Raw genomic sequence first — 10,008 nt, forward strand, 5'->3', positions numbered from 1 at the left:
AAGTGAGACCGGCGTTTCTCTTAGTTACTCTATCTGACTGAACTGTAGCACATAGCTGCGGATGCCTCACAAAACAACCGATTATACTGGAGTGTTTCAACACTTAACCTCAGTGAACTCGAAGTAATTGCTGATTGTAATACAGAAATGAATTCGCAAATCACGTGCATGAACTTCACACATTTCCTGTCTCATCACAGGCTTTTAATTTCAGTGTTTACTTCAGTCACACAAGTCCTGCTTTCTAAATGTAACTTAAGTACAACAGAAGTATTGAAATACAAATTTACTTTCAGTGTTCAAAGTAAAAGTACTCATAACTGAAAAATGGATAATTGGATTGTTCATTGTTAGAGCATTGGTAGAGCTAATAACTGCTTTAAACGACTACTGTTGGCTAATTTAATCTATAACAATACAAAATATCTTATGAGCGTATATGTTGTGTGTACAAAGTTACTTTTAGTTGACAGTTGACTGAAAATCACAACACCTCCCTCTGAGATGTAGTGGAGTTGAAGTATAAAGTAAAGTAGCAAAAAAAAAAGCACAAGTAAGAAATGTACTTGAGTACATGTATTAGCATTATGCATATTAGTGGTTGTTGAAGCATAGCCTCATAGGAGTTTTGAGCACAAATGAACAGGCTGAAGGAGAGGACAGCGTCTCAAGTGAGGTTTGGAAAATTACTGTCAGCCGACAGTTAGTAGCACACTGTTTACTGTTTTCATTTATTTTAACATTTACATAACATTTGAAAAACAGTGATATAAAAATGGTAAATATTCCTTTGAGGCTCAGATTTATATTAATACAATGAAACGTTAAATATGTACAAAAAGATTATGTAACCAAATACATATTGAAAAAGTAAATGTTTCGCTGAGTCATGCTCTGTGCATATGAGAGAGAGAGAGAGAGAGAGAGAGCAAACACCGCTGTGCACACCATTTGTCTGAGAAGGAATGTCTACCAAAGCTAAACACGCCTTCCCCCTTGCAACAAAGCGTCTACTTTGCCTCTCTGTTGTTATTCTGTCTCAGTAAAACAGCCCATTGACTTTTATTGTAAGATGCATAAAACAAACAAAAACAGAGTGCCGGCCAGTTCTCGGACACTGCGGTACTTCTTGTTGCTCTACGCTGGCTAAATATTTGGGGGAGAAATGATTTGACAAATTCTATTAACTCATTACCGTCGAAATTTCAATCTCGCTCTGAGAAATTGTTTTCTGCGGCGGTCCAACTCTGAAGCCTCACATCCAACTCATTTGTTTATGTATTACTTTCAGCCAATCACACGTGGCCTTTTTCTATGCAAATCATCGTCTTTGGCTCCTCGCAGTCTGGCAAACTCTTTTTTTTGCATGTTTGATGTCTTGAGGTCTGACTGAGATGACAGATGTGTGAATGTATGAAAAATTGCTTGCAGGAATTTGAATAAAAGTGATTTGCTGACAAAATGTTTTTTATTTTGCCATCCAATCAGTTTTCATTTCTACCTATGCAATCATTTCCAGTCCCCGGTTTTCTCTCGGTGACGTTCGAGCGCCGAAAGCCTTCAATCATTGCAGTCAGACAACCATTCTTTTAACTCAGCCAGATCCGTCATGGCACAGGATCTTTATATTGACACCTTGATGGTGTGTGCCAGCCAGGTCTCATCCATTCTGTTTCTTGCAACATCACAGCCTCCCTCCTGACCTTTTAACAAGCATGTGCAGTGGGATACAGTCATGGATGGATTACTTACCGGCTCAGGCGGCCCAAGCAGGCAAGGGCGCACTGGACCAGAGACTCAGTTTAAATTGATTATCAATTGTTGTTCCAACATTTCTTGTTGGAAAGTCAACCAAAGTCTGTAAAAAAATGAATGAAAGAAAACAAAGACAAGAAATGACAACAAAGAGATACAAAACAACTGAGAAGAGACACAAAAACGCAGATCGACTGCAAATATATGCCAAACGATGACAAAGAGACAACAAATGACAAAGAATACTGCTTAATTACACAAGTCACACAAAATGATCACACAAAACTACAACAAAGAGATGCAAAACGACCACAGGGAAGCAGAACGACAACTAAGAGACACGACCAAAAAGGGAAGCAAAACAACTTCAAAGAGACACATTTACCACAAAGAGATGCAAAATACCTACAAAGTGACGCAAATCAGCCACAAATATATACACAAAACAACTACAAAGAGATGCAAAACAACTACAAACAGATGCAAATCAGCCACAAATATATACACAAAACAACTACAAAGAGATGCAAAACAACTACAAAGGGATGCAAAACAACTACAAACAGATGCAAATCAGCCACACATATATACACAAAACAACTACAAAGGGATGCAAAACAACCACAAAGAGAAACTAAACAACCACAAGGTGAACAAAACAATTTGACAGAGATATGCGAACCAACCAGAAAGAGGTATAAAACAACTATAACGATACACAAAACAACTACAAAGGGACACAAAAGAGACACAAAACAAATAAAAAGGCACGCAAAATGCCCACAAAGAAACTACCGGGGCCCGTTGTCTCATAATTCATCCATGGATACATTGCGATGTGAAATGACGTAAGGTCATCCTGCAGCTCTGCCAATTTGTCACTGCAGATATTATGAGGTTGATTGAGGGAGCCGATGATTTGGGAACGGTTTGCATTGATACGGAGTGCTCAAAGATTAATGGGTGGCTCTTTGAGGAGGACACGTGTACCCGGGGGAACATGCATCAGCCATAATGTCTCCCCAGCGACGGTCTGAAGATAGAATATGAAGTGTCACTTTCCTCTCAAAGTCACGTGACGAAAGGTCACCACGAACAATGAACAACTAAGTGCCTCATGTGAATAATTGTTCGGAGACACCCCTCAGAAGTGAGAGCAAGCATCTGTGAATGAAATGCCAAAAAGGAGCCGATACACAAATCCCGATCAGTTTAATTATTATTATTAATATAACCATTAATGCAGCGAGAAACATTACAGTGTTCCTCACAGTTTCCAGCATATCTATCCGTTCACGTCAGACATCCAGCGGCTGGAAATGAGAGGACCGAAATAGATCGGGACCAAACGCCGATAATGTCTGCGCCAAGCTCCTTGAGCAAACTTTCCCTCGTATTGTATCAGAAGACAGTGATTTATTGGCTGTGCTGTAGGGGGCTTGAATGCATGTGTTGGGGGCCAGTCAAAGCCAATGGCAGGAGGTGACAGAATAAGGACACTGTGTGTATCCTTGCCTCTCAAGGCCTGTCACAACGTCAACTCAGCCGGAGAGAAGTGAAGCCGATGCGTGGCTTCGGCCGACTCTACAACAAAAGAACAGAGAGGGAGTAGAAGACAATGTGCTCTGGGATGCCGGCATTAAATGGAAATCAAGACTTTTTTTTCAAAAAAGTAAAACGTTTTCATCTTTGTCACCAGTTCTGCACCGATTTATTTTGGTTCAGATGACTTTTGAAGCTGAGATTTCTCACACAGCGAATACAGAAGAAAAAGTCTATATTGGCAAAATAAAATAAAAAGGTTCAATTCTGCTGAGTTTCTGCAAAACAAAGCCCTTTCAATATGTCTGAAGAAAAGGGAAATTAAATAGAATAAAGATTTGTGTCATGAGTAAAGATGTTTAAAATGGATCTTGGCAATAATTTGCCCGCAAAGACAAACTCCCATCGGTGTCATCGTGACTTTCAGGCTCACTCAGTCTGACGACTACAGAGTGAGGTGCGGAGCCACAAGAACAATGGTGCACTCGCGCAACAAACTTTAGTTTGAGGTGACCTGCTCCCTTCATGATGAATGACCTGCGTCCTTGATTTCGGGGAGGGCGGACAGTTTTCGGAGAGAGCGCGTCCTCCTCCACAGGTGGCAGAGGAACGAGGAGGAGGAGGAGGATAAGGATGAAGAGATGAGCCATCTGCTGCAACATGTCACCGCAACTCCACTCCTCCCCGTGCTTTATGCTTTGTAGCAAACAAACTGTTTGTCCTCACGGCAAATGTGATCGCAAGTTTGTGCTAATGTGCATCTGTAAGTCTGTCCAAGTGTCAATTTGTCTCTTTATGTAAATGGCCTCTTTGCTTTTGTCCATTCTTTGGTGCACATTATCTGCAAGTTTGCATCCATGTTATCAACTGTGAATGAAGGGAGCATCAAATCTTTGATGAAATGATAATTCCTGTCATATTTCCCAAACAACAATGCTATAATCATAAAGCGTCCTTTTCGGCTGTCTTGTATTTATAACCATTTGTATTCACTGTCACCTGACCTCTCTCTACTGCATGCTGTCTCCATAAACAAGCAAAAAAGCAGTTGGACATTTTTTTTCTGCAAAAGGTTCTTGAGATTTGAACGTGACATGCATCGTTAAAATACAAATTATTCTAAAAATAGTGGAGGATGTTAACAAAAATGCCAATCCAAGCAGAGTATCTAGAGATCGTGTATATTAAATGGTACAACGATGAAATGAGCTTTTTCTGATCGTTTCAGTCCACAGGAGATATTGGGGCAGGATTTAGAAAGATATTGGCTTTAACCAATTAAGGAGAGTCGTATTATGATGCTTATAGGCTACACATGGATCAAATGTAGGACCCAGAGTCCCCCAACGTAATAAAGAGCAGTATCTGATGAATGCCGTACCCCTGTCAGCAATGAACAAACTGTCCAAATGTTTGCTTGGTTTTATTGCATACCCAATGCAATTATGACCACTCAGTAACACTCGCACTGAGTATACAGTATTCATGCTGTATCATCTTGTGGGCATTTAAAACATAGATGCATCCACACAAATTGGAGCATAAACACACATCTGTCCTGTTCCATGAGAAAGCCCATTCGCTAAGCTGTAAACTGGGTTTTTACATCAACACATGAATTTGCCACTACATTTGGAAAAGGCTGTTGAGCAACAATTTAAAAGATGCAAGGAGGGGTAAGGATACAGTAGACCCTGACAATGTGTGTGACTTCTCTATACCTCCTTTGTCTGCTTGCTTCTGTGCTATTGTGTGTGTGTGTGTTTGCTGCGGTCAGTCTGTTCATCTTTTTGCTATTTCTGGGGCTTCTCTCTTTCTCTCTCGGTGCCGAGTCTCAGTCTCTCCCTGGATGGACCTGCTTCCATATCAGGCCGCTAATGAGGCAGCACTGTTCATTCTGTGGTTCCTTGAATTGGGAGGCCAACCATTTAACCCTGCACAGCCCCCCCCCCCCCTCGACGCACATGTATTTTTAGGCTCCACCTCATTTCATGCTGAATAAACACCTACGTCTGGCCACCCTCCGGGGCCGAGCCACATGCCATCCACGTAGACTGAGCAAAAAATGAAAAGGTAAATTGCTCGGCTGCAGTCAGTCTCGTACTGCCGGTGGACAATGGTCCAGTCAAGTGTTACCTTTGGCCCTTTTGAATAAGCTTCGTCTGGTGTGTTACATGACTCTTTGTGTTACATCTTGCACCTCTTGTTTGTTAAAGGGGGTGCCAGTTGGTTCTACATTTCGCTCCATGCAGTGAAATCTGCTGGAACACTTTCGAGGGCAAAATGGAAACAACATTTTCATATTCATGTGAAACTCTGTTTCATTTCCACTGTTGTAATTGCATCATTTCGACTTTGCATGAGCTCAAAATTGCATATTGATCATTAGAAAAACCCAGATTGTGGTGTCGTGTCCAAGACAGCATCTGGACATAGGAGACATGCAGCTGTCTAAAAACAGTAAACTGGTTTCTTTTGAACACAATTAGGGCTTTTCCTCAGCCTTAAAGCAGTAAAAACTGCTGTTATCTTTTGTGTCAATCGAGCTACGTCTCTGAACCAAAACAGCAACGTCGATGGCCGTAAAAAAACAAAACTAAAGAGCGCTGCAGGGATGACGTATGTAGGCCGACCCGGATGTTAGCATCGCTCTGGTTCCCTCAACAAAAAGCCGATGGGATAGATTATTACGGATTATTGCAGAAAAGATGCTCCGTGGCAAACAACCGTTCATGATACTTGCACGTTTTGTTCAGCGAGATAATCTTCACAAATGAACACCACTTTTAAGATTTAGGCTATAAACGAACTACACCACGATCGCATGACTTCACGTCACCAACACGGAGCTAAAGGCGGACTTGTGTTCGGCGTGATGGCGTTTTGTAGTCATTTAGCCACATGTTAGCAAGCAGGTTTTTTTAAGGCGGGTAAAAGCTTTAAAATAAGATCAAAACATTGAAATCTCTTTACCACAGACCTTATTTCAGGAAACGCCCATTGACTTGGTTCGTCACCACAAGCAACACCTTTCACTTTACACAAAGTCATTTACTCCCTTGTTAATATATAAATATGTCTTAAAAGGCTTTTCTTTCGGCTGTGCCAAGTCAAACCCATGCCTTTTCATTACAGACGTCATGACGTTACAACTGCTCATTTGATCCCCATGGTTGCACACCTTCAAGTGGCCTGTGTTTTGTAGTTTAAATTGGAAAATCGTTTGAAAGACTTCATAGCGGGAGAGAGGAGATAAAGACTGAGACTTGTCTTCTGCATAACCTGTTTAAAAGTAGTTTGTATGGCTGCTAATCAATATAATTGTTTGTTGGTAAGATAATATTCGGCAATGCTTTACATTACGGCCCACACTGTGCAGCGTAATTCCTTCCAATCCACAGTCTAATTATTTGTACTGTACGATGCATACGTGTACAAGGGAACCAGATGTGAAGCTAAGGAGTAATGGGGTATCAATGTGGGAACTTAGAAATATTGTGTTGGAATTTTTTTAACGAACGGGTTCCTAATATTACGGGTTCATGTCACATCTTCATCGTTATTACAATTTTCCAACTTGTAAATAGCGTTCACATCAACTTCCAAGTCACAATCTCAACTGGGAATGCCACATTACAGTTTAATGTAATTACCACAAATGTAATGGCTTCAGTTCCATAATGTCAGTGCACATGTATTTCAAACCTCACACGACCAACTCTCTAATCAAACAACCATCTTGCTTTCAAGTCTTGGGAATCTCTTCAAACTCTACCATCCATCCCTTATGACCTGAACTTTACATCAGGAAGCAAGCTCTGAGTATACTCGGTTACCGTCTTAAACACACCACCACTCAAATCCTGTTGAGAATTACAATGCACTATGGATTTGGGACACTCTTTCCTTTGAGAAAACTAGATCATTGAAGATTAGTGAGTGAAAAGTCAAGTAATGATGTCATATAATCTTTTTTTTTTCCCGTAAGCACTCATTGTGTCAATCGAGATGATTGCTCCTGTTTAATGGGTGTAAAAGAGGAGATGGATGTTATCACTAGGCGAATCCCAAGGCATCTTTAATTGTCAGTCTGGCACAAAATGAGTCCCTGTCCTAATTTATCAACACGCTGCCTTTCCATTCACTGTGTGAGCTCACTGTGACAGCCGTTGTATTGGTTTCTGCCTACGCGCTACTTTACATCCTAATGCTTCCTGAGGTTTGACAAGACACCTACATTTCGGCACTGATCACAGAGTAAACCATAATGTTGTCCATTGACAGTCTAAGGCACGCCGACGGAGCTGCAATCAAACGGGGAGACCGAGAGGGATCAGACAGCCGGCTGCAATCAGTCTCCTACTCACACTTTGCGCCTCTCATTCCTTCTATCTCCTTTTCTCTCTCTTCTTGTCTGGGTCGCCTCTCATGCGTTTGCTGTTGCTACCGATTAGCATAGCAGCAGCCAGAGATGATGATGTTTCATTTTGAGGGTGAGTCGTAGTGTTATCTTTGAAGGATTGCAAAACCCTCGGCTTTCCGGGAGGACAGAGTGAACATTTTCTAATGACAGTGTTTAGAACCCATCTTTCTCTCTGTGATGTTTACACCCCACCACATAAAAGCGCACTTCGGAAATAGCAAGAGAACTGATAAAGGATGGGTCTGACAGAGGAAATGACTATATGTTTCCCCTTGCATTGATGTCTTTTTTTCATCCACATGGAATTTAACAACTCAACACACCACAGGTGGCATGGCAGACAGATATCTCAGCGCTATGACAGAAAAATGATTCACACTATCCTTTACTCACAGATCTCACAGTCTTCTTGTTAACCCGACACCCGGGATGATGACAGTGAGTCAAAGGGAATGAAAATCAATGTGTTGTAATACCTGTCCTGGCAAAACAGCACTAGAAGAGATAATAGACATTAAATGGTCCAAAGAACCAAATAAACCAAATAAAAGAAAGACTATCAGGCAATACCATTGGTTTTAATTGCCCAGGTTTTGAGATATCCCTCTGTGTGTAGTCATTGGGACACTTAAGCAAGAAAATGCCATTGAATTAATCAAAGGTGCATTTGAATAATGTGATCACCACGAATGAAATTCCATTCACCTCCATTGTATATGAATGATCGCAGAAATTTAAGAATGTACTTCCATGACCTGGACAAATACTACCAAAACTAACAAACAGGTAAGTGAGGAAAAAAATAGATATTTTGATCATTTGAGTTCACCACCTTAAATGACCACCCTACTAGCAATGACAAGGTAATTGGATTTATGTAGAACATCAATGTGCAAGGGTCTCCCAATCAAATTGGTCTCAGGGCAGTTGCCACACCAAGAACGAATCACAGACCCCACATGAATCGACCAAGAGGGAACTGCAGTACCCTCCAGGAGCCAGACTTTGGACAGTAACTCGCTGACCAATGTCTTGCGGCGTTGACCCATTAGGCTTAATCCAGGATAGCAGAAAACCTAAAGCCAAAGATCGATGATCGACTTTGTGGTTGGACTGGGCTGTTGTGGTGAAGAAGGACCTGAGCGGGAAGGCGAAGCTTTTGATTTATCAGTCATTCTATGTTCCAACCCTCGCCTATGGTCATAAGCTTTGGGTAGTGACAAAAAGAATGTGATACCAGTGGCCGAAATGACATTCCTCCATAGGGTGGCTGGGCTTAGAGGTGGAGTCAGGAGCTCAGAATAAAGCCACTGCTCCTTTGTGTCGAAAGGAGCCGGTCAAGGTGGTTTGGCCATTTGATCAGAAAGCCTCCTGGGCGAGACCCTTTGGAGGTTTTCCAGGCATGTCCAACTGGTAGGAGACCCAAAAGTAGACCCCCAGAACACGACAAGATCATACATTGCATCTGGTTTGGCAACACCTCAGGATCCCCTAGGAAAATGTTGCTTGAGAGAGGGACGTCTAGACTACCTTGCTAGGTTTGCTTCCCCCTTTAAAAGTTCATAAGGAATGGGAAATATGCTTTCCAAGCCGCTGGAAGACTTTCAGTTTGAAATATCTGCTCAAGAAGTGTTATTGACTCAACAGTGATCAAGAAAAGGCAAAATGAAGGTGATTGGATACAATTATTTAATGAAAACACGAAATGATTTGAGAAATTACGATGTGTGCAGTATACACCTTTTTTAGTACTGGTGTAGGCGGTCATGGACATTATTCAATGTCAATATGCTTTCCCATATATATTGTCTATACTGTCACAATAAAGACTTTATCGTACCTCTGCAACTTCTCAGTGGAAACGATCAAAACAATGGCTGAAACTTTTTCGCCACTGTAACATGGTTTCTCCTTCAAAGGCACAATGTGCTGTTCTTGTCTTCTACCTCTCATTATAAGCTTCAACAACGCTTTGAACATTACAGGCCCTTGACTTTGGGTCTGCAGGCTACACGGTGACAGCTGGAGGTAATTCACTTTGCTTCATTTTTGCTCGCTGTTAACGGCTCATGGGATGATAACGGCAGCGCGAAAGCTTTAATCATATTCCTCTGCCTTCAAGAGAGATATTGCTTTTTCTCACAGTTTATTGAGCGGGTAGGGGAGGGGTGTGTTCGGCAGAGTAAAAAAGGCAGGAATGCAGGGCCCAGTTGTGCGATATGTGTGTGTTATCTGGTTGGTGTCACGGGTGGCTGGGGGACATGTATCATCGATCCGCTACTCGGGGC

The sequence above is a fragment of the Melanostigma gelatinosum genome (assembly GCF_949748355.1).
Source record: "Melanostigma gelatinosum genome assembly, chromosome: 12".
NCBI classification, from domain to species: Eukaryota; Metazoa; Chordata; class Actinopteri; order Perciformes; family Zoarcidae; genus Melanostigma; species Melanostigma gelatinosum.